The sequence below is a fragment of the Lycorma delicatula genome, chromosome 3 (assembly GCF_047948215.1).
Source record: "Lycorma delicatula isolate Av1 chromosome 3, ASM4794821v1, whole genome shotgun sequence".
NCBI lineage: Eukaryota > Metazoa > Arthropoda > Insecta > Hemiptera > Fulgoridae > Lycorma > Lycorma delicatula.
In genome coordinates, this window is record NC_134457.1 from 221505878 (window position 1) to 221531256 (window position 25379).

The 25379-nt window shown below is 31.3% G+C and overlaps 1 protein-coding gene and 1 long non-coding RNA gene across 3 annotated transcripts in view; one reads left to right on the plus strand and one right to left on the minus strand.

Annotated features, from left to right (window-relative positions):
• Nucleotides 1-23768, minus strand: part of LOC142322452 (uncharacterized) — a 445013-nt gene extending 421245 nt beyond the window's left edge. The window contains exon 1 of the long non-coding RNA XR_012755875.1: nt 23599-23768. This is a non-coding gene — a long non-coding RNA (uncharacterized LOC142322452). The remainder of the gene's footprint in view (nt 1-23598) is intronic.
• The window catches only part of nkd (NKD inhibitor of WNT signaling pathway naked cuticle), a 165852-nt gene that overhangs the window by 124591 nt on the left and 15882 nt on the right, over nt 1-25379 (plus strand). The gene's annotated exons all lie outside the window — the stretch shown is intronic.

Genomic DNA, 25379 nt, shown 5'->3' on the forward strand with positions numbered 1-25379 from the left:
TTAACGAATATCGTGTACTGACATATTAACATTTTTGCGCACTTGTTTGAAAGGAAGAACAAGTTAGAAGTTTTAGAAAGGGCGGGCAAGGGGAAGCAGGTGTGGTGATAGAGATTTGGCAGGAGATCTGAGACGCGTCCAGCCCGCAGCACTGTGAACAACGTTAAACGAGAAAGAAGGTTACAGAGAGAAAAAAGAGAGGTTAAGTGCGACTGAGATAAAGAAAGAGCAACAATCCTTCTGTAACTGAAGATATGCCGACAAAGATTTCCGACGCTACAGCCCGTCTAACAAACATTGCTTCATTTTAACAGCGGTTTTATTACTTCGAAATTACGATAGGAATCAGTATTAAAAAAAAAGTAATAATAAACACACTTTGAGAGAGAGAAAGAGAGCGAGCGAGTGAGAAAGATAGAGGAGAGGTTTTAATAAATTAACTCGTAAAACATTTTAGTGACTTATTAATTTATAAATTAAAAATATAAAAACAGTAGATGTTTTAATGTATGACTTATAAAAGAGAACGATTTAAGCAATTTATATCTTAATAAAAACCCCTCCTGCTGCATTTTAAAAATCTATGTTATTATTATTCCTAATTAATTTTTAGCGTTTCTTAGCGTAAAAAACTAAAAAAAAAACTAATTAATTTGATCAAGCTTAACCTAGCGTTTTAAATTATCTGTTTTATGTACACCTGATCGATTACCGTATTTAATTTGATTAAGATTGTGTTACGGATTTTTCTTTCAGGTTTTATTAAACACTAGTAAAGCCAGTTATTTTTATACGGATTTGAATAATAGATCGCGGATACCGGTGTTCTTTGGTGGTTGGGTTTCAATTAACCACACATCTCAGAACGGTCGAACTGAGAATGTACAAGACTACACTTCATTTACACTCATACATAATCATCCTCATTCATTCTCTGAAGAATTATTTAAACGGTAGTTACCTGAGGCTAAACAGGAAAAAGAAAGGAAAAGGTTTTATTAAACAATTTAATATATATATATATATTTTATCAATTTCGTATCATAAAAGAAACGAAAATAGAAAACTTGCGTTACCAGGAAAATTTTATACACAATTGATACTTATCAATTGTGTATAAAATTTTCATTTTTACATTTAAAATTTTTCATTTTTAAATTGTGAAAAAAATTTTCATTTTTACCGATTTACGCGCATTTTACACGTATTTCAGCTAGGATGATGAAATTTAATTAAGTGGCAACTGAAAATAATAATACCTTTGCCGGTAAATGAGCCCGAGTCCAGATTATGTAGGAGTCTGCGTGCTAACAACCATTTCTAGATCGTCACTCGATGTTTGCCTAAAAGTTTTAATAGAATTAAAATACTTTTTTTTAATGTACTATCTGTTTTCAAGTATATGACCTGCAAGTAGTAAAATTTATGTAAAAGAATATTTTTGTTAACCGACGGATTTTCTGTGATCTACAAATTTCGTTAGGTATTCTTTGGAGAATCCATTTTTATAATTATATGTATCCACTTATTATTCGTGCTGTTATTTATTTGGTGCAGACTGATGTATGTAAAATCGATGTTACATTATTACAAAGGACCGCTTTGATCAATATTTCTAAAATAATGGGAAGGACTTAAATGAAAAAAAAAAAAAATCAATATATTAAAAAGGATGAACCGCCGATTTTGTTTATTCCATTTTGTAGATATATTATTTTGCTTACCTTGTACTCAGTATTTCCAAATAACGTTTAGTGGAAGTTATATAAAAAAATTAAAAAAAATTAATTAAATGATCATTATAGAGGATTTGAAGATTTTTTTAAATTAATTTTTCCTTCATTACGTAGTGTTGTATTGTTATATCGTGTAATGATATTTATATTCAGGCTGTTGTAATTCTGATATTCAGATATTTTCAGGCGAAACTTCAAAAATTTTTTGAAACACTTTCATTAAAAAAAAAAAAATTCCTAGCCGTAGCCGTCTCACTAGTCGAGCTTAGTTAACCTTAACGTTTTTCTCTGAATTTTTTTAAATATTTTTTTTACCTTTATGAAAGGCGGCAATTTTTATAGGCCTATCCACAATAGGTTATTACCCTTACGGGCTATCTTAATTACCCGAAATAAGAAAAATAATAAACTTGAAAAAACAGCCTTCAAGAACTTATTAAAAAAAGAAAAGACTGGATGGTATTGTTCGATTTCATCATTTTTTAAGTCGAAGCAAAATTAAACATTTTTTTTAAATAGGATTTTGTTTTTAATTTGAGCCGAGTTCAAAAAATAAAAATCTAAAGAAAGACTAGTTTTGAATGTTGTTGTTTATTTTTAATGTTTTTTCTCCTGGTTTCATTTTGTAAGAAGGATATTTTATTTAGAAAATAATTTTTTAACTTTTGTTCAGGATGTATTTATAATAATTGCAAAAAAATAATTAGACAAACTAATATATTAAAATCACGTGAACCTTTTTAATTAAAGATTCGATTTTGAAATTTTGGAAATTTCTCAAAAAAAAGCGACTGTTAAAATTGTTATAATACACCTGTTTTTTCGATTTTTATAACGAGTTGCAAGGAGGCCTTTCATTTAATTTAATCTTTTTAATGTAAAAATAAATTAACCGCTTACATGCATTAACGCTACATTTGACCGCTTTATATTTCAAAGCGGTCAATCTTTGAGAAAAAAATAATACAACTTTTTTTAAATTGTTTGAATGGCAGAAAGGCTCCTGTAATAGATGGAATACCTGCAGATTTACTGTGCATTGCAGGTAAGGAAGCGATTGATAGATTACACAAACTGGTGTATAATATTTACGAAAAAGGGGAAGTTCCGTCAGACTTCAAAAAGAGTGTTATAGTCATGATACCGATGAAAGTAGGAGCAGATAAAAGATAAGAATACAGAACAATTAGCTTAACTAATCGTGCATCAAAAAATCTTAACTAAAATTCTGTACAGAAGAACCGAGAGGAGAGTGGAAGAAGTGTTAGGAGAAGACCGATTTGGTTTCAGAAAAGGTATAGGGACAAGGGAAGCAATTCTAGTTCTCAGATTAATAGTAGAAGGAAGATTAAAGAAAAACAAACAAACATACTTGGCATTTATAGACCAAGTAAAGGCGTTCGATAACGTACACCGGAATAAAATGTTCAGAATTTTAAAAAAATCTGGGTTCAAATACAGAAATAGAAGAAGAATTGCTAACATTTACAGGAACGAAACAGCAACAGTAATAATCCAAGAACATAAGAAAGAAGCCTTAATAAAAAAGGGAGAGTCCGACAAGGATGTTTCTTATCCCCGTTACTTTTAATCTTTACATAGAACTGGCAGTTAATGATGTAAACGAAAGTAATGAAATGTAGTCGAAATAATGTAGATGGGCCATTAAATATAAAAATAGGAAGAGAAAAGATTACGGAGGTAGAAGAATTTTGTTATTTGGGAAGTAGAATTACTAAAAATGGATAAAGCAGGAGCGATATAAAATGCCGATTAGCACAGGCGAAACGAGTCTTTAATCAGAAATATAAATTGTTTACATCAAAAATGAATTTAAACGTCAGAAAATGATTTTTGAAAGTATATGTTTGGAGCGTCGCTTTATATGGACGTGAAACTTGGACGATCGGTGTACCTGAGAAGAAAAGATCAGAAGCTTTTGAAATGCGGTGGTACAGGAGAATGTTCAAAAGTCAGATGGGTGGAAAAAGTGACAAAGAGGTATTGCGACAAATCGATGATGAAAGATGCATTTGGAAAAATATAGTTAAAAGAAGAGACAGACTTATAGGCCGCATATTAAGGCATCCTGGAATATTCGCTTTAATATTGGAGGGACTGATAGAAGGAAAAAATTGTGCAGGCAGGCAACGTTTGGAAACCCACCGGGTTGGTCTAGTGGTTAACGCGTCTTCCCAAATCAGCTGATTTGGAAGTCGAAAGTTACAGCGTTCAAGTCCTAGTAAAGCCAGATATTTTTACATGGATTTGAATACTAGATCGTGGATACCGGTGTTCTTTGGTGGTTGGGTTTCAATTAACCACACATCTCAGGAATGGTCAAACTCAGAATGTACAAGACTAACACTTCATTTACACTCATACATATCATCCTCATTCATCCTCTGAAGAATTATCTAAACGGTAGTTACCGGAGGCTAAACAGGAAAAAGAAGAAGGCTACGTTTGGAATATGTAAAAAAACATTGCTAGGGATGTAGGATGTAATGAAGGTACACCGAAATGAAACTACTAGCACTACATAGGGAATCTTGGAGAGCTGCATCAAACCAGTTAATGACTGAAGATAAAAAAAATTACCGTCATTTAGATTTTATAATGAGGCCAAACATGGGTCTCTACGTAAAAAATTAACCTATTCGTGATGTTAATTTTTCAAATATATTCTGGAGCGATTTGTTAAGAACACACATAGGTTTTTGAATGTTATTATTACCGCATAAATGTCATTCACCTTATACTTCTACGAGAATGACAGCCAATAATGCATTCATACCGAAAAAAACTTTTTCTTCAATATTTTATGAAAAGCAACTGCACGCGGCTGTTAAAATTATAAGGAAAAATATAATATTCCCTACAATAATAAATATCTAATTTTATTAAATTCGTTCAAACATTTTATAGAAATTCATTTTTTTTTAATTAAACATTTTTAAGAAATAAATAGAATCTGTTTTATTAAATTCGTACAAAACATTATATAGAAATTTATTTTTTAAATTAAAATTTTGTAAGAAATATAAGAAATACTGTAAACTACTTTTCAATAAATTTATAAAAATTCCTGTTTGCATTTAACTTCCATAACCGTAAGCGATCTGACACGAAATAAATTCAGTCGTGAAAATATCATTACCATTCAAAAAACTAAAAAGATCTCTTGCCAGGCGCGAGGGAATAAAAGTTCCACCCCTCCTGCTACATTCTTCACAGAGACGAACATACTGTTGGGCATCGGCACGTTTTGCCCACCGAAATGCGACAGAGTACGGTCTAGAAGTGAAATCTTCATCTCAAGTAAGGTATTGACTATATAATGAACATCGTTACTTTCGAAGAAAGCGACGTTTGAGTAGTTCTACTTGTACCTCGGATTACACGAATCACAATATACGAAAGATTTTGGCACGATGTTTAAAACAAATTTTTGTATTCATTCCGTTATAAAAAGATATGCATCTTCATTTCAGCAGACGAAATAAAAATTGTTATTAGGGCTAAAAATATGCTCGTGACTTTACTTACTAGAAATAAAAATATAAACGGTTTATCAAAATTGTAAAAACTCCAAAATTTAAACGTCACGATTCTGAAGAATAGTGGCGTGCAATTTTTCTTACAAACTGTAATCTTGTACGACTGAAAAGTAGTTTATCGATAAGCCGTGAGAGGGAAGGTGTTTAAATATAATACGGAGCGGTCTCAATATTAAAATAATATTTCGAATGTCAAGGTCCGGGTTTAAATTTTAAACTAAAAATAATTTTTTTTCGTTAATGGTTTTTATACGCCTGCCTTGTCTAAAGAATATAATTTAAAAATTACTTTTAAAATACAACTAAAGAAAATTAAACATGTTAATAAAGGCAAAGAGATTAAAATGCAACTATATTTCATGCCGGCGCGTTGTTTTCATTGCAATCTTTCTTTTTCTTCTTCTTCCGTGACAGTTCTTTTTGTAATTTAATATTCATGCACGCTATTTATTTTTATAACACCGCAAAAGTTACTAACAGTTTTGTATTATTGTTAAGTTTAGCTTGTCGGTGCAATTAATAGTGTCGCGTGTGTGTGTGTGTGTGTGTGTGTGTGTGTGTGTGTGTGTGTGCACGCGCGCGTATGCTTTGGTATTCGCTCAAGGACTTGACTCTGTTAAAACAGTCATTTATACTCTTTTTCAGTTCGTCTTCTGAAATATTTTATTAATAAACATATGTAAAATAGTTATAACTATTAAATAATTTTGAGTTATATTTTAGCAATTTATTTAAATTAGTATTTTTAGAAGTAATTTATATGAAAACGTTTGTTATTTTAACTATTTTAAGAGTAAAGTTAAAAGGGGGAGATATATCGGTATAATATATTCAGTATTTAAAAAGAAATTATCTTAAAAAAAAAAAATTAAATAGGACAATAAGGCTCATTGCTAAATACCAAATAACATTGGACGTCGTACTTGACCTCAAACCCTAAAACGACGAACATGTAGTAACAGCTGATTACTTTCTAGCAGTTCGGCCAACATTGTGTTGTTGAAACATTGTAATGATAATATAAATATTGTAATGTTGTAATCTTTACTACAACGCGCATTAATAATGCTAGTACTATTTCAAAAATCTACGATTAATTTTGGTAATTATTATTTACCATCCGATAGGCTATTTTATAGGCATTTTTCTGTAACAAAAAGGTGATGAAGATATAACAAAAATTTCTTAGCCGGAAAATGAAAAAAAAAACAAATAAAATTATAATACAGCAGTTGGAAACTTTTCGAATTGTATTTCTATTTTAACAATTTAATTTAATATATTGTATAATACTTTTCACTTACCAACAATCTTTAATAGTAATGGTAGAGCGCTTTCGGATTATTAATCCATCCTCAGGAACAATGATGTGTTGTACATTATAATTATTTACATATCCTTAATTATATACTAAAATGAATTTTTATAAAAATTAAATATAACAGTTGATCATCAAAAGGTAAGATAAAGTGAAGGTTATCCGTCCCGTCAATATAAAGGTCTCAATTGTTCATAACAATAAGAATTCTGAAATCACATACGTATCTAGATGTTATTTCAGTGAACTGTGTTTTGGTCTAATTATAAAAAAAAAAAAAAAAAAACGGGGAAAAGAATGTTCAATACATTTATTAAAATTCACATGTAATGTAAGTTGATTAAGGAGTTATATTGTTTATGTAATAAAATTAAATTTCCGAAGAAATAATTTTTAAATGAACCGGACGTCTTGTTAACGATTTTTACACGTTAGATAACTGTTCGATACTATTCTAGTGAATCGATTATTTAATTTTAATTATCTTCCCGTTTCAATGAAGTCATTCATTCGCATTATCTAACCGTATTTGTGAATCGATCTAAATCATGGCTAATTCTTAATAGATTTATTACAATTAATAAGTGAAATTAACAGTAAACAGCCGGTTATGTGGACCTAACAAAAACTCCAGTTAGAAACGTGGCAAGGTGCTGATGTATTATCCGACATTAGTGTACGTAACGAAATAAAGCTATTCGAAGTAGAGAATGATATTTCGGAGGTAAAAAAATAATAACTTGGTTTTTGATAATGTAATTTCGTTATTCATACGTATCTGTTGATAATCACAAAAAGTTTGAAACGAGTTCTCGTAAGATTACATATAGGAAAATATTTTTATCCGAATTTTGTACCGGTTTCTTGTTGAACAACATGGTTAAGGTGAATGGAGGTGAATTTTGTTTAGGCAAAAAAAAAAAAAAAATACAATCGAAGATTTTATTTTTGCAGCTATGATATTCGGTAAGATTTGTAGAGAAGTTTTGTTTTTTTTTTAATTTATTTACTCTGTATACTGTATCAGATGGTGCTGGACGCTATCTGTGGATATCTCTTTCTAACAATAAAATATCTGAACTGTCAAAAAAAGGTTCCAGTTAACGGTGCATACAGAATTATAACCCGGTCATTGTAGGTTATTACGAAACATTAATAAAAACGAGGACCTCTCTTATTTGTACGAATTATTTTAGCAAAAAAATATAGGTAATAATATATTTTTAACAATTCATTATTTTTTTTCGCTACACAAAACTTTTGGTCGACCGAATAAAATATTTCTTATAAATAATAGTCGTAAATTATGTAACATTAGGTTAGGTTAGATAAGTTTGGCGTATTTTATTTTTATATGCTTGTCTGTTTTCAAAACACTTCTATTTGATGTCAGGTAAATTTACTGTTTTACGTTATTTAGCGGATTTAATGTAGAGCATTATTTTAAAGGAAATGAATAAGTGGGATGTTCTTCAATCGATAAAAGATGTTTTTGGACGGTTATCAGTCATTTTAACTTTTCAGGATTCAAAAAGAATAAAGATTAACTCAGATTATCAACAGATTTATTTCACGGTTAAGCAGATTTAGAAATCAACTCGTCGACTGCAAAACTTACCCTGGAGCAGACATTGATAGCGACCGTAATTTAGTGTTAATGAAATGAATATTGGGGTTTATAAAGCTGAACAAAAAGGTGTCAGAAGAATCGGTGGAATTTAGAGAAGGCGAGGAAGAAGTTGTAAAGAAGATTTTTGAGGAGGACATCGCAAGAGGTCTGAGAAAAAAAAGGTAAGGTACAAAATGTAGAAGAAGAACGGGAGAATGTTAAAAAGGAAATTCTTAAATCAGCAGAAGTTAACCTAGGCGGAACACAGAGAACCGGTAGAAAACCTTGGATTTCAGACGATATATTGCAGCTGATGGATGAACGTAGAAAATATAAGAATGCTACCGATGAAGAAAGTAAAAGGAAGTATCGACAATTAAGAAATACTATAAACAGGAAATGCAAACTGGCGAAAGAAGAGTGGATTGAAGAAAGGTGTTCAGAAGCGAAAAGAGAACTGAACGTTGGTAAAATACACGGAGCATACAGGAAAGTTTAGGAAAATTTTGGAGTACATAAATTAAAATCTAATAATGTGTTAAACAAAAATGGTACACCGATATATATAATACGAAAGGCAAAGTCGATAGGCGGGTGGAATATATTGAAGAGTTATACGGAGGAATGAATTCAAAAATGGTGTTACAGAGGAAGAAGAGGAAGTCGAAGAGGATAAGAGGAGAGAAACAATACTGAGATCTGAATTTAAGAGAGCATTAAAAGATTTGAATGGCAGAAAGGCTCCTGGAATAGACGGAATACCTGTAGAATTACTCCGCAGTGCAGGTGAGGAAGCGATTGATAGATTATACAAACCGGTGTGTAATATTTAAAACAAGTATTACATGTAATATTTAATAAAAGTTTTTTTCAAAATTGCACTACGTGTATTATTATAACATGAACCCGGGTAGAAACGAATGACACCTACTGGTCGGTGTTCAACCGGTGATTTATTTTCATTTTACAAATATGCCTGCTTAACGCTTTGTCCAGGACCAATATATTATAAACGAAGAATTTTCTTTTTGTAAGGTGTTTAGTTGGATTATATAAATAAATCCACAGTCGGTTAAATTTCAAATTAGAATAGCGTCCAGAGGGGTCTTTTTATTTCAACAAACCTTCTTCCCTAAACGATTATTATTGTGTTGTTCGTTCCCATATCCCGTACATTTCCCCGGATGTAAAGGGAAATAGACTACCCTTATGTAAAACCGTCGTACGTACCGAATCTCTCCCTATCTGTCCAACGATTACGGCCAGACACGATGATCGTTCTTCAGAACGGTCTTTGAACCACTCTGAGCGATCATCTGTCTTGTACTGCAATTCCTAGGTCGACAGATTTCTTTCTTAATACCCGCTATTTTTTTTTCTTACTTTTGATTCCCCTTTCCCCCCACCTTTAATTTTATAAATCTAGGTCAGATTCTGGTGAAACAATGCTAAAAACGCTTGAGACGTATAGAGAATGAGGTGCGGTGGGGGAAATTAATTGTGGAATTATCCGGTAACCGCACAACAGTATGAAAGGCTGTAGTATTTTATCTGATAAAACCCAGGCCTTCTAATCGTTTTTAAAATATAAAGGTATTTCGCATATTATTATGTTTTATTATATTATGCTTACAATTTAAAGAAATCTGATATTAAATCAAAATAGTTTAACAGATTAAGTTTTTTAATGAAAAAAACAAACTGGCATCATTATTATTATTATTATTATTATTATTATTATTATTATTATTATTATTACACTGCGTTATAACTTCAGTAGTAAACAAAAAATATGAATTAAAACAGTCGTTGTTATTCTACGCTTTTTAATAATATTATTACTTATAGCTTTCATACCGAAATACAGTCAAGAAAATCGTTACTGTTCTGCATTAATAAAATGCAAGCGATTCATTATTAATCAAAATTAAAAACTATAATAAAAATAATAAATTTTCGAATAAACGAAAAAAATTACATTAAATTTAATTAGATTTGTTTCGATTAAACGTATTACGTGTTTAATTTAAGAAAAAAAAGAGAAGAAAACAAACATCAAAACTTGTTTGGTAAGTTATTATGTAAGTTTTCATGTGTTGCACGTGTGTACGCTAGCTTTGTATTTTGACGCGTATGAGGAAGTAGCTTTAACTTATGTTAAGTGCCGTGAAGTAGAGGGGAGTCTTCGTCCTTGTCCTCGTCAAGGTCAAACGACATGCTGTAAGCGATATGAAGCTCCCTCCTAAGAGAGGGGATAGATAACCCTCTAATTTCACCCTTTTTATATTTTATAATCGCATATAATTTGTAATTAAGTTCAATTTTCTTATTATTATAATTACAACGTTTCACTACCCAGAAAAAAGTTACGAGCACGTACTGTATTTATTGTCTGTTACGTTAAAAACTAATGCAGTCGTTTAGTTTTGCTTATTTCAGCCGTCGAATGGAATTAATTAACTATTTGATTATTGAATTTATTATTTTTCTGAGCTGTCTGTGACATCTTAACTGTGTTAGTATTTCGCGTCTATTTATTTGGATTGTCGAATAGTAATTCTCAGTTTCTATAATGGATTTAATCAAAAGTCATCAGATCGTTTCGTAACATAAGTGTTAAAAGGAAAAATTGATACAAGTTACGGAATTCTGTAACTGATAAACCAAATAAAATATTACTAAATGTATAGAAAAAATACAAACATTTATACCGTTTAGGAAAGACTTTCGAATAAATTGTTTTCAAGAGATATATTTATGACGACACTTTAAAAAAAAAAAAAAATGTATTTTGATGTTTAATTGGTGGTTTTTTATTACGCAAAAACTCTATTAAATAACATAACAAATATACTTATTCGTGATTTTGATATAATATTTAGGTAAAAACTCAATGTTTTATTAACTGTAAAATACTATCTTTTCTTATTGTCTACACCCAGTTAAGCGTTTCTTGCATCTTTTTTTACAGGTTTACCAATGTTTTAATTAAAATTAAAAAATAGACTAAAAACCGAATAGAAGTAAAAGGTACTAAAGGTAAATAAATATATATATTATTCAATTAAGATTTAAATTTCGACTTTTTGAGGTATGTATCAAATTAAAGTTTGGTAAGTTATTACTAGTTTTTTTTTATAGGTAGATTTCATATCCTAGTAAAGCCAGTTATTTTTACATGGATTTGAAAACTAGATCGTGGATACCGGTGTTCTTTGGTGGTTGGGTTTCAATTAACCACACATCTCAGGAACGGTCGAACTGAGAATGTACAAGACTACACTTCACTTACACTCATACATATCATCCTCTGAAGAATTATCTAAACGGTAGTTAGCGGAGGCTAAACAGGAAAAAGAAAGAAAGGTAGATTTCATAAGAAAGCTACTGCAATGGTTACAATAATGCGGCTTCCGGAAAATTTCAACATATCTTCGCGTTTCACATCCCCCACACCACAAAACCACCGTCAGTTCAAAAGTTTATATATATATATATATATATATATATATATCAATCAATCACTTTCTTGTGGACACGATAGCTGCCGTAATTTTGCTCCAATCGCTTTCAAACTGATACATAATATATAACGACTTAAAATCTTGGTTGAGTTCGTTAACGGCCAAAATTGAACCATGGAAATGGGGTAGCTTTTTCGAAAAAATTTAAATATCGCTATAATTTTCTTATAACTAAAATATTGAATTCGTTTTAAATTCCTACTATTCTTTGGATAATGGCCTAAAACTTATCTAAATAAATTTTTTTGATATCACCAACCATTGGCCTAGGGGATGGGAAAAATTGGGCTTCGAAGACAAAAAAGATCATACCTCCCTTAATAGATACAGTATCGAATCGATTTAAGTGGTCGTTAGTCCTCTAAACATTATAAAACTTTTGACTGCAACAATTTTTGATATGAGCAAGCCTTACGGCAAGGGATGACGAAAATGTTGCGAATTGTAAGAAGATGGGGCTTGTCGTTCGCCGAACATGTGAAAATTTTTTCACATGCAACTATTGTCGTAATGAGTAAATTTGAAGTTTTTTTCTTAAGTTTAAGATGGAAATCTTTTTTATCTCCTATTTACAACCGGTGAAATATCCTTCCGACGTGCCGAAAAGGATTTTTATTTTTTAATTTATTGCCGAATTAAAAAAGAGAGAAATTTAAAGATTTTATATAATTATTTTTTTTTACTTTTTAATATTTTTTTTGAATTCGGTTCTATTTTTTCTTTAAAGTTAATTTTATTTTTATTTTTTTTTTATACTTTACACTTTAATAATTATTTTTTCTTAATTTATATTGTGAAATAATTTTCTTTAGTAATAATTCATAAAATTATTTTTTAATTTAAATGAAATCAATCAAGTAATGGAAATGTTAATGCGTAGTTAGACAAATCGAACGTAACAACGCAATAAGTATGTACGATTTGAACTTTCCGTTATTTATCCGACAGTTGTAACGGTCGAGTTTATTTTTGCCAACATTATAATATCTCCTGCTATAAACGAAATAACTTGAAACAAAACATAGTGTGAGCGTTAACGATAATAAAAAAAAAAAATGAAATGTGCGTTTGTCTAGTTAAAAAAGTAGGTTGATGGATCTACTCGCTTGTACAAGCATGTTTTATTATAAGAGTACCGTAAAATAATAAAAATTATAGCATTACTATTATTATTATACTACTACTAGTATTACTATTGTTGATGTTGCTAGCTGTTCGTTGTAATGAGGTTGTTGTGGCTTTGATTAGCTGCTGCTGTTTTGTATATTGTTTTGTTTTTATTGTCCCCAAAATACTGATGTCAAATCAGTCAGATATAATTAAAAACTAAATAAATAAAAAATATATATATATATATATAAAATAATTCATAGATTTAATTTTAACATTTTTGGATCACATGTTTTGTTGTAAAACTTTTGCATTAAATAGTTAATTAATTTATCGTTGATAAATGCTTTGGAGTTACATATAAACACATACACAATACTGCTTATTCTAATTTAGAGCGCGAGGAAAAAATATTATATTTAGATTTCGATGTGAAAAAAATCGTTTTGATGCGGTCTACATGTTGGTTTCTAATAATAAATGTTGGCGTCCATGTTGATAATAATTTTTCCTGCAGTATTGATATGCGATAATATAAATATTTTATTATACGTTAATTTTTTTAACAAAACAAATAATATTATGTGTTTTTACATTCTGTACTTAATTATTAGGGTGGGTACCTTATAATCAGAGGCAAACGTTTCTATTAGGTATACTGACACGAAAGAAAATTGCTTTGGTGCGGAGAATATCCTGGCTAACCGCTTTTACAAGGCGGTAGGAGTGCATATATGACATTAAAGTGGCTTGATTCTCAAAATCAGAAAATGACATCGTCTTTAATTTTGTTATTTTGTGTTAATATTTAAATTTAAAGGTTATTATAACATACATACACACACACACACAAACACATACGTATATATATATATATATATATATATATATATATTTAGTTTGATGTCATTCAGATATTCAAAGTACTTTGACTTGAAAATTAAAAAAAAAATTGTTAAAAACTTGAAAAAAATGTATACATAGCACTGTATTCATTTAGCTTGTAGCGTGAAAAATAAATAAACGTTGCGTTTGTGTGAGGTGAGGGAGTCGTCATAATTCTGCTGAGTCACGTCCCACGTATCAGTGCCGATTCAGAACCCGGCCGTACCTATCTATATACAACACTTTAATCTACTCTTATATTAGTCACCGTATAATTAGTAACATAGTTGTCATATAATCAAACGTTTATGAAATGTCGTGTCTTCTCAGTTCTATTAAATTCCCTAACATTTCATACGATCAATCTTTTGTTCTTGGGTTAAATTTTTTAACTCGCTGACTGTTTCGCGTATTAAAAGAAATTTTATCGCGTTTAAAACTGCCGAGTAGCTAGATCCAGTGTCAAAACAGTGCTTCGATTACTTCCCTATCATTTTGTAATCGACCCGATCGAGTTAATTTGTGGACGAAACAAAAATTATGTAACGTCAGAAAATATCGCTTTTATAATATCTGATAATAAAAATTTACGCGTAAAGCCATCGATAAAACAGGCCAGCAGGAATGGAAAATTGTATAAAACACGTAACGGATATGATGGAACCAAATTTTTTGGAATCTGATAATATAACTGAAAACAAAATTGTGCCTCCCGTTGTATCTCTTAATACTGACAGCGCTACAGATTTATCGCGATCAGATGACGAAAACAGAATCAAATTTATTATTTGTTTATTATAGAAATTTAATCTAAGATATTAGTGAACTTTTACTGCTTGCGAACGAGGTACGATTTCGTAACCTTAAAAAAACTCAAAAAAAAATGTCTTAATTTAAAATGTATATATAATTTTTGTAAAATACAGATGAACAAAATAAAACCGAACCCATAATGTAACCGCTGCAGAATCGGAAGGTTATGAATGAAAATTTATGAATGATACGGATAAATTAAATAAGAATAACATAAAACGTAATTTAAATATTGCATTTACTTACCTTATTCTTACAAAAGATGTTCAAAATGACCACCCTGGGCATCGATGCGCTTTTGTGCTAGACTTATATTGATAGTCGTCTGACGCAATACGTTGTTGTCAATTGCGTTGATTTCTCATAGAATCTTCACCTTTAATTCATCAATATTGCGGGGATTATACGCATAGACTCTCTCCTTTAAGCAGCCCCAAAGGAAAAGATCGCAAGTAGACAACTCTGGGTAACGTGGAGGCCACCGTCCTATGCTAACAGCTCGTTCATTTGTGACAGCTGCATGAACGCGATCGGTGAAACATTTGATGTGTGATGTTGCTCCGTCTTGTTGGAAGAAGCTGTATTCTTTTTCATTATCAGTTAACTGCGCATAGAATTCTTCGAAAGTTACATCTTCTGGACTGGCAGTAATTCTCCTTTCAATACCGGCAATGGCTTATGGAGTCCTAACGGAAGGTTGCCTATTTCGTTTTGCATTTGAGACCGAACCTGTTGTACGCCATTTTTAACTAAATCGTGTATCCTCACCCCAGTAGGGGAAGACACCCTCCGCCACCACCCATCCTTTCATTTACCTTATGGGCTTTACCGGAGGTCATCTTCGAAACCTCAGTTTTTGACATATTCCAGTCCGCCTCGGCCAGGATGCCACCAGTGACATTCCCATCGGTGTACTACTAATTAATGAACTCAAAACAAAACACATCTCACAGAGTCTTAAGCAAAACTGTAAATACCTGACTAACAAAGGAATTGAATTACCTACCCGTAGAAAGTAAAAGTGAGTACAACACACAACACGAAACATAAAAATATTACACGGAACAACAACACAGTAACAATGAAACAAAACAAAGGACAAAAACATCATTTATAAAACAAAAATAGAATCCAAGAGAAATCCAAGCAGATTTTTTCAGCAATCCTCTCTTTTGCCAGGTACACTGTAAAACTCTCCGCTATTGCCCGTTCCGCCTGGCTCCTCCAGTTTACACGGAGATCCCATAAGATCAAGCCGACAGATGGTCTCCGTGCGCATTAACTCGTACTTCGAGCACTCAATAAAAAACATGTTAGGTGTCATCCAGTTGTCCACATTGAGGACACATCCCAGAACTACCAGGCCGAATTTCTGTCCCTAAAAGCACCACGTTCGGAAAGAAATTGCGTCACATATTAATTAGGGTGTACCCAAGAGGCATCCCGCAAACCAACATTTGGAAAGAGATCATGCGTATAACGCCCACCGTCTGTCTATCCCGTCTGGCCTGCCACAAGGCATTGCCATGTTCAATTTCTCTAATTTTATCCGAAGTCAACTCACCGGACTTCTTAGCAACATACCGCTGCTGCTTCTCAGACGCAATCAAGTCTATCGGTTTCACGCCTGCAATCACCAAGACTGCTTCCCGTGAAATAGTACGGTGACCACACGTTATCGTTAACAATATTAGGCGTTGAGTCCTTAATAATATGTCCCGATAACTTTTATATTTCAGCCTATCCCCCCAAACAGACGCTGCAAATAGCATAATAGCCTCGCACACGCTTTTATACAGGATTCTTACGGTCTTAAAATTAAGACCCCGATCAGGATTGACCACACGTCTAATACCGAAGGCATTGCAGGCCTTTTCCGCGACGTATTGAAGGCGCCTCTTAAATTGCATTTTCTCCTTCTTTCGCTGGGATATAGGCATTCGGAAATTTTTGTACGAATACTTGACGCGATTCTTCAAACGATCCGTAACGAATAATAGCCTTCAACTATAGTTATTCTCTGCCGGATTGAATAAGGCATTTTACAGAAACACAACTGCATTCACAATACTGCACTGCGACAAAATGTATACTGCACTGACAAGTAACCACCTGACAAACGGCAGCAACAATCAGTGATAACATACACATCCAATAGTCGCGCTAGCTGTGTGAGAGTCTTTCATAAATAGTGTTGGGTAGCGGTTTCATTATGGGTTCGGTCTTATGTTGCTCAATCTGTTTAATAACGCTTGGTTACTGAATATTAATGTCGCGCAGTTTCTTTTAGTATGAGGATATACAGCAGTTGCTTGTGAATCAGCCGCCTGAACACTCGCACGCACAGCCTGCTTACTTGAACTCTATAAGCTAATTGAATAAGATATATATTATTATATTCCTTTGAGTTTTAGTTACGCCTAGTAGAGTTTCCCTAAAATTTCTTTAGGCTAATAATTTTTTTACGCGCTCTTTCCTTTTATTCCTTTCATTAATTTTATCAAAATATAGGTTTGTAGCATTTTTTGCTTTCAGCGTTTACAATTAAATTATAAATTTTACGAAATAATTAAATTATACGTACTTCCAAAAAAAAGGAAAAACCTTAAACGCCGATTTTTTTTTTTGACTATGCTAATTATAAACAACTATTAACGGTAAGGTTTATTGTATTACCCATTAAGCAATCGTTCATTCAGATTTTAAATTTCTCGCTCAACTAAACCGTCCATTTTGTCTAACACTGAAATCTTATAATGCAGTAACTTATACAATTAAAGAGAACAAACCTTCTAAGAACTAATAACATGTGAATTTTAAAAAAAATCGATTCCATGCCAATACGTATCCCTAAACTTAGAAGAACAGCACCGTTAAAAATATTGAGATTTATTTAAACGTAGGATGGTTTATGGTAAAATAAATTATTATTTTTTTAATCCAAGTAAAACGTTTTGTTCATTTTTCAAAGTAGATATTTTGTAGATTTACTTTTCGAGAATTATTAACGAAACTGTAATATACTATCTTAAGTTTTTCTAATTAATTAAAATATTCTGCTCTTTTAAATTAATATTACGTATAAAAAAAAGTAAAAATTCGTTCATTTATAATCAGATTTTACTAAAAGTTATTTACTTAAATCCAAGATAATTTTCTGTTATTAGTAAATTTTACATGAATTATAAATGAAAGAACGTTTTTTTTTTTAATTACATCGGACAGCAAGTGTAATATATTATAAAATACAATGAAATTTAAAAAAATATATACAGTCCTGAATTTAGTTTGTATTATTAGAGGTAAAAATTATTACTGGAATTAATAATTCCAGTTTTAATTTTTACTCAAAATTCAGAAAAATCAAACTTGTATTAATGAAACCTATAAATACATTATCCGTCCGTGACGCAAAATTAATATAATTTAATAAAAATTAAACTAAGTTTTATATAGCTTTTCCGTTTTGTAAAAGGTATTTTTGTTCCCTAAATAAATTTATTTAATTCTGGAGTCGATATTAATTTTATATATCGATGTTTTTTATTGTACGTTACAAAATCTTACTCTTAACCAAACAACCGATTTCGGTTAATTTTTAAATTTGAAAGGCTAGATCCTCTTTGGAAAATGTAGTCGGTTGTAAATGTTTTTTTTCGGATAAATTAAGCGGAAAAATTGTTAATCGAAAAATTAGATTGTCTATATAGGCTGATTTTTTCCCAGAAAAAATTATTTGAAAAAGAAAATTCAAAACGGAAAATTTGGGTTAAAAAATGATACAACTTCCCGTATTCTAGAAAAACTTCGGTAATCCGAACTGATCCGGGAGTGTGGTTTGTTTATTTATTAGATTTTTTTTTTTTTATCCTCCGGGACCACCGTAAGTTATTGGTTCAGAGGATGAGATGACTGATTTTTAGCATTTGTTTATTTAAATTACTGGAATTTTATTTAACGATAGGAAAATTAGGAATTAATTGTAGGATACCGTTAATATCAGTAGGCGTTACATAAAGATTTATATTTATGTACGTACTATATAAAATTATCGTAATATATTTCATTTACTAGGTTTCTAATCTTAGAGTAATTTAAAATACTATAAACAAAATAATCTTTGAAAAAGTTACGCCCGGAAACGATAAACTGTATTGCTCCGAGCGAACAATCTGATGAATATATACGACTGATTTAGGTGAATTTGGCGAAACGACTACTGGGATGCGATGATGTGAAGCGATTGACACGAGTGAATTCACAGTCTACGACAGTAATGACTGCGATCACGAAAATTGCACCGACTGTGAAATTATGCGTAAGAATCAGCATCAGATTTCGCATTTAAAGGGGACAGTAGCACTCTTCAAGTAGCTCAGATAAGTCGTGCAAGAGACAACAAAATTATGTTTATGAATGTTGTAAATCTTTTTTTTTTATTAAAGTTATCTTGACGTGAAATAAGTAATTTAATTAAAAATATTTTTTAGAAATTGAATCTTTTACCCGTTATACATTATTATTATTATGTAATTTTAACATAACTAAATTAAAAAATACGTAAGCCTAACTTATTAAACGAGCACTAATTTATTAAGCCTGAAACAGTAAGCAGTTACAGTTATGGATGTTCAAGAATAGAAATACGAATAACACAAATAATAGCCGGTCAGGCTCGCTTCGGTCACCCGACCGTCAAGCCAAGGGGCTCTGCCTCCTGGACCGTCGACGGGTTCGTATCCTCATATTTGTGACAATGTTAAGTATTTTACAGAAATACTTTAAGAATAGAAATACCAGTGTGTAGAGAATATTTTTCTGAGCATTTTGTTTTTTTATATTTAAAATAGACTTAAGGAGAGTAGATATAGAATGTAATAGTTTTTAATAGAAATATAATGTTCAACGCTAGCCGTATTGATAGCAGGGAGTTGGCTTAAGGACGCCGTTTTTATAGTACGATATTTCTCTAGTCCGATGCATCACCAACTAATATACAGCAACTTCTTGTGTAGTCTGTGCATCGTATAATCTTTTGTGTTCACCTGCCGGAATTCTGTTTGCACAAATAATCAAAGATAGTCAGTCACCTGATGCGTTTGTTCAATACTTGACTTGAAAACTTTGATATATGATTGTGTAATACGGCAACATTCGCAAGGTATTTATGATTTCACGGTTAAGCGATCGAAATAAACTACATCTTCTTGAGAGTTCTAAAGAACGGTCATCCGTGAAATATACTTATAGAAAACTCGGCTCTTCATTGATGTTGGAGAGCAGTGATCCATCCTGCGGTAAATTTGTCCTTGGACTTTAAAGGTCGACTTAAAACCGCCTAAATGACATACACATACTCATACAGGACAGTATGTCATCGGCAGCGATCGGGTTCTTTCGGCAGGAATGACTGTGTTCTCAAGTGGAGCCGGTAGGGGGGTGTTGGACAAATCTTGGTGTTCTGACTGTATTCTCTTGATACTGCGCCCCAAATTCCGGTTTTGATCTTTACATTGAATTCGTGGGCAGTTTATTTTTTGAAATTCGGCGTCATCGGAATGAAAGTCTGGTGGTGGCTAGCGATTTTAATCGGCTGAATTCGCTGGGGCCTTCACCTCCGAGATAGGGTTGCAGCTAGGGCGACGATGGGATGAAGGACGGCTCCATGCCGAACTGCTATTCGATTGTACGTGCACAGACGGTAGCAGTGATGAAGCACGAGGACTGTCTCGTCCTCTTGTAGAAAAGACCGTAGTCCCGGCGATTTGGATGCCCTTTTGGATTCTCGTTTGAGGCAAGCAAGGCATAAAGAGCGAGGAGTCCCGGCTCCTAGGGTGGGGGAACAGGAACGACATAGTCGGGCCTGGTAACCCTACTCTGGGAGTTAGAGACAGGCATTAGTAGTTAAGATCCAGCCGGCTTATAAAAGGACACTCCCTCGGATTGTGTTATGCTTCGCTGTGGAATCCGATTCGGGGGAGAGAGGAAGAAAAAAATGACATACACATGTTCCAAATGATGTTATTTGGAAACATGAATTGTAATGACGGATGTTGTTCAAAAATTGTTTCGATTGGGGACTATCAGAATATAATAAAGATGACAGGATAATAAAGACTCTATAGGTAATTCTGATAACTGTGGCAGTAAAACTTTGCCATCCCCGCAACACATTCCTTTTGTTTCTGAATGAAACTTATAGTTTACTACTATCAATATACCGATACTACTTTATCGCACGTCAATTTAATTTTATAAAAACAAAGTGGCTGAAATATTTTAAATATTAAAGAAAAAAAGTCAAGAAAAATTGATTGAAAAAATAAAGTGAAAATTCGACTTAAAATAATAAAATTTTCAATTCAATGTAAACAATAAACTTAAAAAAAAAAATTCAACTTGTAAATTACCACCAAATTTTTCAATTCTATGATTATTTGATTTTGAATGATGATAGAATTCAAACAACCATCATAATCATAGTAAAATTACCAAACACAATTAAAATTTAGCACCTTAAATTAGCGCTAAACATAAATTATTTTCACGACATATAACGTGGTTTTGATTATCTTTAGGTTATGTATTTAATTGTTTCCGATTTCAAAGTATTTAAAAAAAAAAAGTGTTATTAACACATTTTACTGATATTATTTTTTAAATTATAAATGATCGCAAAATATTATTTCACAAAATGTTTTATTATGCCGCGATGAACTTATTGTAGCGATTTTTTTAGCTACAGCTCCATTTATCGATCCGCAATTTGTGGAATCAAAATTACATCTCGATAGACATTTTCAAGAACATTCTTCAATTTTAAAAATAATCTGTACTCAATAGCGCTAACGCAGTAAATTTTCGCGGTTAACGGTCTTAATATTGGGTTTAGAAAGGTTGTAAAAACTTCAAAATATCCTAAAAATCGAGATTTATCATCGTTCTGAATTTCATTTTTATTTGATGTTTTATTTAAAAGTTATTAAAAAAAAAATTGAAATTTAAAATCTTTGATAACCGATAACTTTAAATAACGATCGACAAAATGTGTTGTTTATTTGGCATTTCGATAAATAATTAAAAAATAAATATTTTTTTTTTTTTTGTTTTTGGTGGCTGAAGAACGTTTTGGGGTTATCATCGCCCGGAATAAAATTTTATAAAAAAAAAATAAAATAAATAGTACAAAAAAATTGTCTTAAAAACTAAAAAATTAAACAAAAAACTTAAAACTAATATCACAGCGGATAAACTAATTTTTAAAACCCTTAAAACTAAATCACAGTCGTGAAATATAAAATTAAAAATAAGCTTTAAACTAAAAAAGTAAAATTTAACTAAAATAAAAAGAGTTTAAAAAGTTCCAAGAGGTGTATAGAGTCTCTACTCGGATAAGGGGAAGAGTAAAAAATTAAAATATAAAACTAATCCTAGTTAAAAACTGAAATATTAAAAAGCTAAAAATAGTAACATAAAATATCGCTAAAAAAAAAAAAATAAACTACTGTTACAGATAAAAAACTTAAAAGTAAATAAAAACAACTGTGAAAATTTATAATAACCTGATAAAAATGAAATAAATATAACGAACTCCAAAGAGGAGTGTAAAAGGTTCCTTCTCGGATAACAGAAGAAAATATAATTAAAAATTACATCCACTATTAAAAGGTATGTAAAATATTAATACATTTAAGATATAAAAATACCCGGTCCAAAACTTCCTTATTATTGGCCCAGGATTTGATGAATGTTCCTGGGCAATTTATATTTACGACGCAATGCCGCATAACAAATTCAATCCAATAAATCTTTTGGCTATTTCAACAAAAAAAATTGTGTAGCCCGATTTGTGCAGTAGAAATGTGCAGTTTACTGCCGCTTGAGCAAAAAAAGAAAATGTTTTCTTTTTTTGCTAGAAAATATGCTGTTTGAATTTTTTAAATTGGTCGTACCGTTCGGCAGACATAAGTAAATTTCGGAAAAATAACGGATAACCGAATGATCCAGCATATATATTTTTTATGCAAACGTTATCACTCAATATGGTAAATAATAAGCCATTTGAATTTTTAAAATTGGTCATACCGTCTCGTAGATATAACTGAATTTCGGAGTAAGAGAATGACCGGATAATCGAGAGTATTAAAAAAATCAAAAACCATCCTTGCAATAAATAGAAACTTTTTGCCCAATTAGATTTTTTTTGTATACTTATGGGGTGTTTAATCTTGCATTTAAAATAAATCAACATCTTTATATATATTTAAAAAAATCTTCTATATATATTGAAGATAGATGTAATTTTTTATTTTTAATATTTATGTTCTTTCAGTTAATGAATTTCTATCGGGATTTAACCATATTATACAAGTTTCTGCGATTAAGAAAACGTTTTACTTATGTCGACTCCTTCTAACTTTTAATATGTGTAGAAATGTCTAATACGTTGCAGTAGCATTATGTTACTTGGGTAAACGTTGAATGAAGCAAGCAAGGTTATGAATTATGCTAAATCCCGCTAATAAGGTCTTCGACTGATTTCATATCTAATTGATAACATATAAACATATTTCTGATTAACTTATTCTTTAAGCAAATAAAAGGATTCACTATTTTAGGCAGTTAACACATTTTAACAAAAATTCATTTCTTACCTGTCGATATTTGTACGAAGAAAATTAACGCATAATTTACTAAGAAAATTATTTCATTTACACGTTAATGAATTTCTATCGGGATTTAACCATATTATACAAGTTTCTGCGATTAAGAAAACGTTTTACTTATGTCGACTCCTTCTAACTTTTAATAATATGTGTAGAAATGTCTAATACGTTGCAGTAGCATTATGTTACTTGCGTAAACGTTGAATGAAGCAAGCAAGGTTATGAATTATGCTAAATCCCGCTAATAGGGTCTTCGACTGATTTCATATCTAATTGATAACATATAAACATATTTCTGATTAACTTATTCTTTAAGCAAATAAAAGGATTCACTATTTTAGGCAGTTAACACATTTTAACAAAAATTCATTTCTTACCTGTCGATGTTTGTACGGAGAAAATTAACGCATAATTTACTAAGAAAATTATTTCATTTACACGTATAGATACACATTACATTAAACCACAGTAGCTCTTTCTATACATTTAACTATCAAAAGAGAAGAAGGTTTTTGAACAAATAAGATCCACAAGAAGTAACGCTTGCACAAACACACATGTACGCAGTCAACTGTCGGAAGACTCTGCGCATGCGCGCCCATGCGTTTTGAAAGCAAATTAAACTCATAACCTAGCAACAGCAGATCAGTTAAATATATGTTATTTCTAATCGACGCTATCTGTTACCTAATGACTGCAAACTGATTTTTGTTTACAACAATTTGTTTACAAGTAATTTATTAATTATTTAATATCCGTTATTTAATTACCCTTATTATTTGTAACAGTTATGCTATGTTATGCGTAACAGTTTATAATTTAAAATAATAATAATAAATAGTAGAGTATTTGTTAGTAGGTTGAAGGCTAACTTTTGTATACATCAGGTACACTCTCGACCTAACAGATCACGGTTATTCGGAAATATGTAAATTTATGTATAAATATAAAGGTTGTATATTTGTTATAACATCACGCGAGAATAAACCGACCGATTACTATAAAATTTGCAGGATACATTATTCGTGTTACCCCAGGGAAGGTTTTAAGCCATCGACCGACACCCTAGCCACTTTGAAGATTATTATATTAAAGATATTCATTAAGGGAAAAAATAGATGAATCCTTTTATTTCTTTATTATATTTCTGCCACCACGGCAAAGAAATAAGTTATGAATTTTTTGTTGTCAAAGGTGTGTTCTTTAATTACCTAATTATCTTTTGCAATTTAGTTTCTTTTTCAGGTTTCTATATTGCCTGAATTTTATTACGTATCAGTATTATTCTAATAACCATGAGGATAACATACAGTGTGGGATCCAGGGGTAGAGTCCTCTGGGTAGATGGAATTCAAGACTATCTATATCTTCGGGTGTCCAGGGTGCCTGTCTCCCTGGCAAATTGGGAATAGCAAGTGAAGCGAGCTCTGTGGCCATGGGGTAGGCCCCTTGGCTCCAGAATTCGACTGGGCTGACCTGAGCCTCAAGGGTCCAGGTTCTGGCTAGACGGGCCGGCGAGTATATACAAATAAATATATATATCTTTTGGCATTTGAGATCCCCTGAGTGAAAAATATTACTGTATCTGTATTAATAAAGAACTGTTTGTGTGTATATATATATATACATATATATATATATATATATATGATGTTCTCTATTCATTTTATTATTATTTCAGGAATGTTAATCCTTTTTCCTAATGTGTTTGTTACAGTCTGTTCAACTAGTGAACAATAAGCAACCCTCACCCCTCATGGAGAATGAGATGATTTTACTAATTAAAGATTATTTTAATAATCAAATAAAAGATTGGATTTGATGAAAATTGTATTTCTCAAAGTGTTTTTAGACTACAGAAATATCACCTTGATATAATAACATTTACTGGTTTTTATTTATCAATTTTTAGTTATGGAAATTTAAGTTATTCAATTGGTTTTGGTTGATTACTATCTAAACCGGTCATTTTTACAGCAGTTTCATGTACAATGCATCCTAGCTACTAGGATGAGCAGAGTGATTTTCACTGCTAGAGATGAATATCACCTAAATTTCAATGGGCTTGATATGGTGATATTGAACATTTTATTTGGTTTATTGAAGAAGGCAATGGGAAATCACTTCATTCCTAACTTTCCCTATAAAAACCTGATAT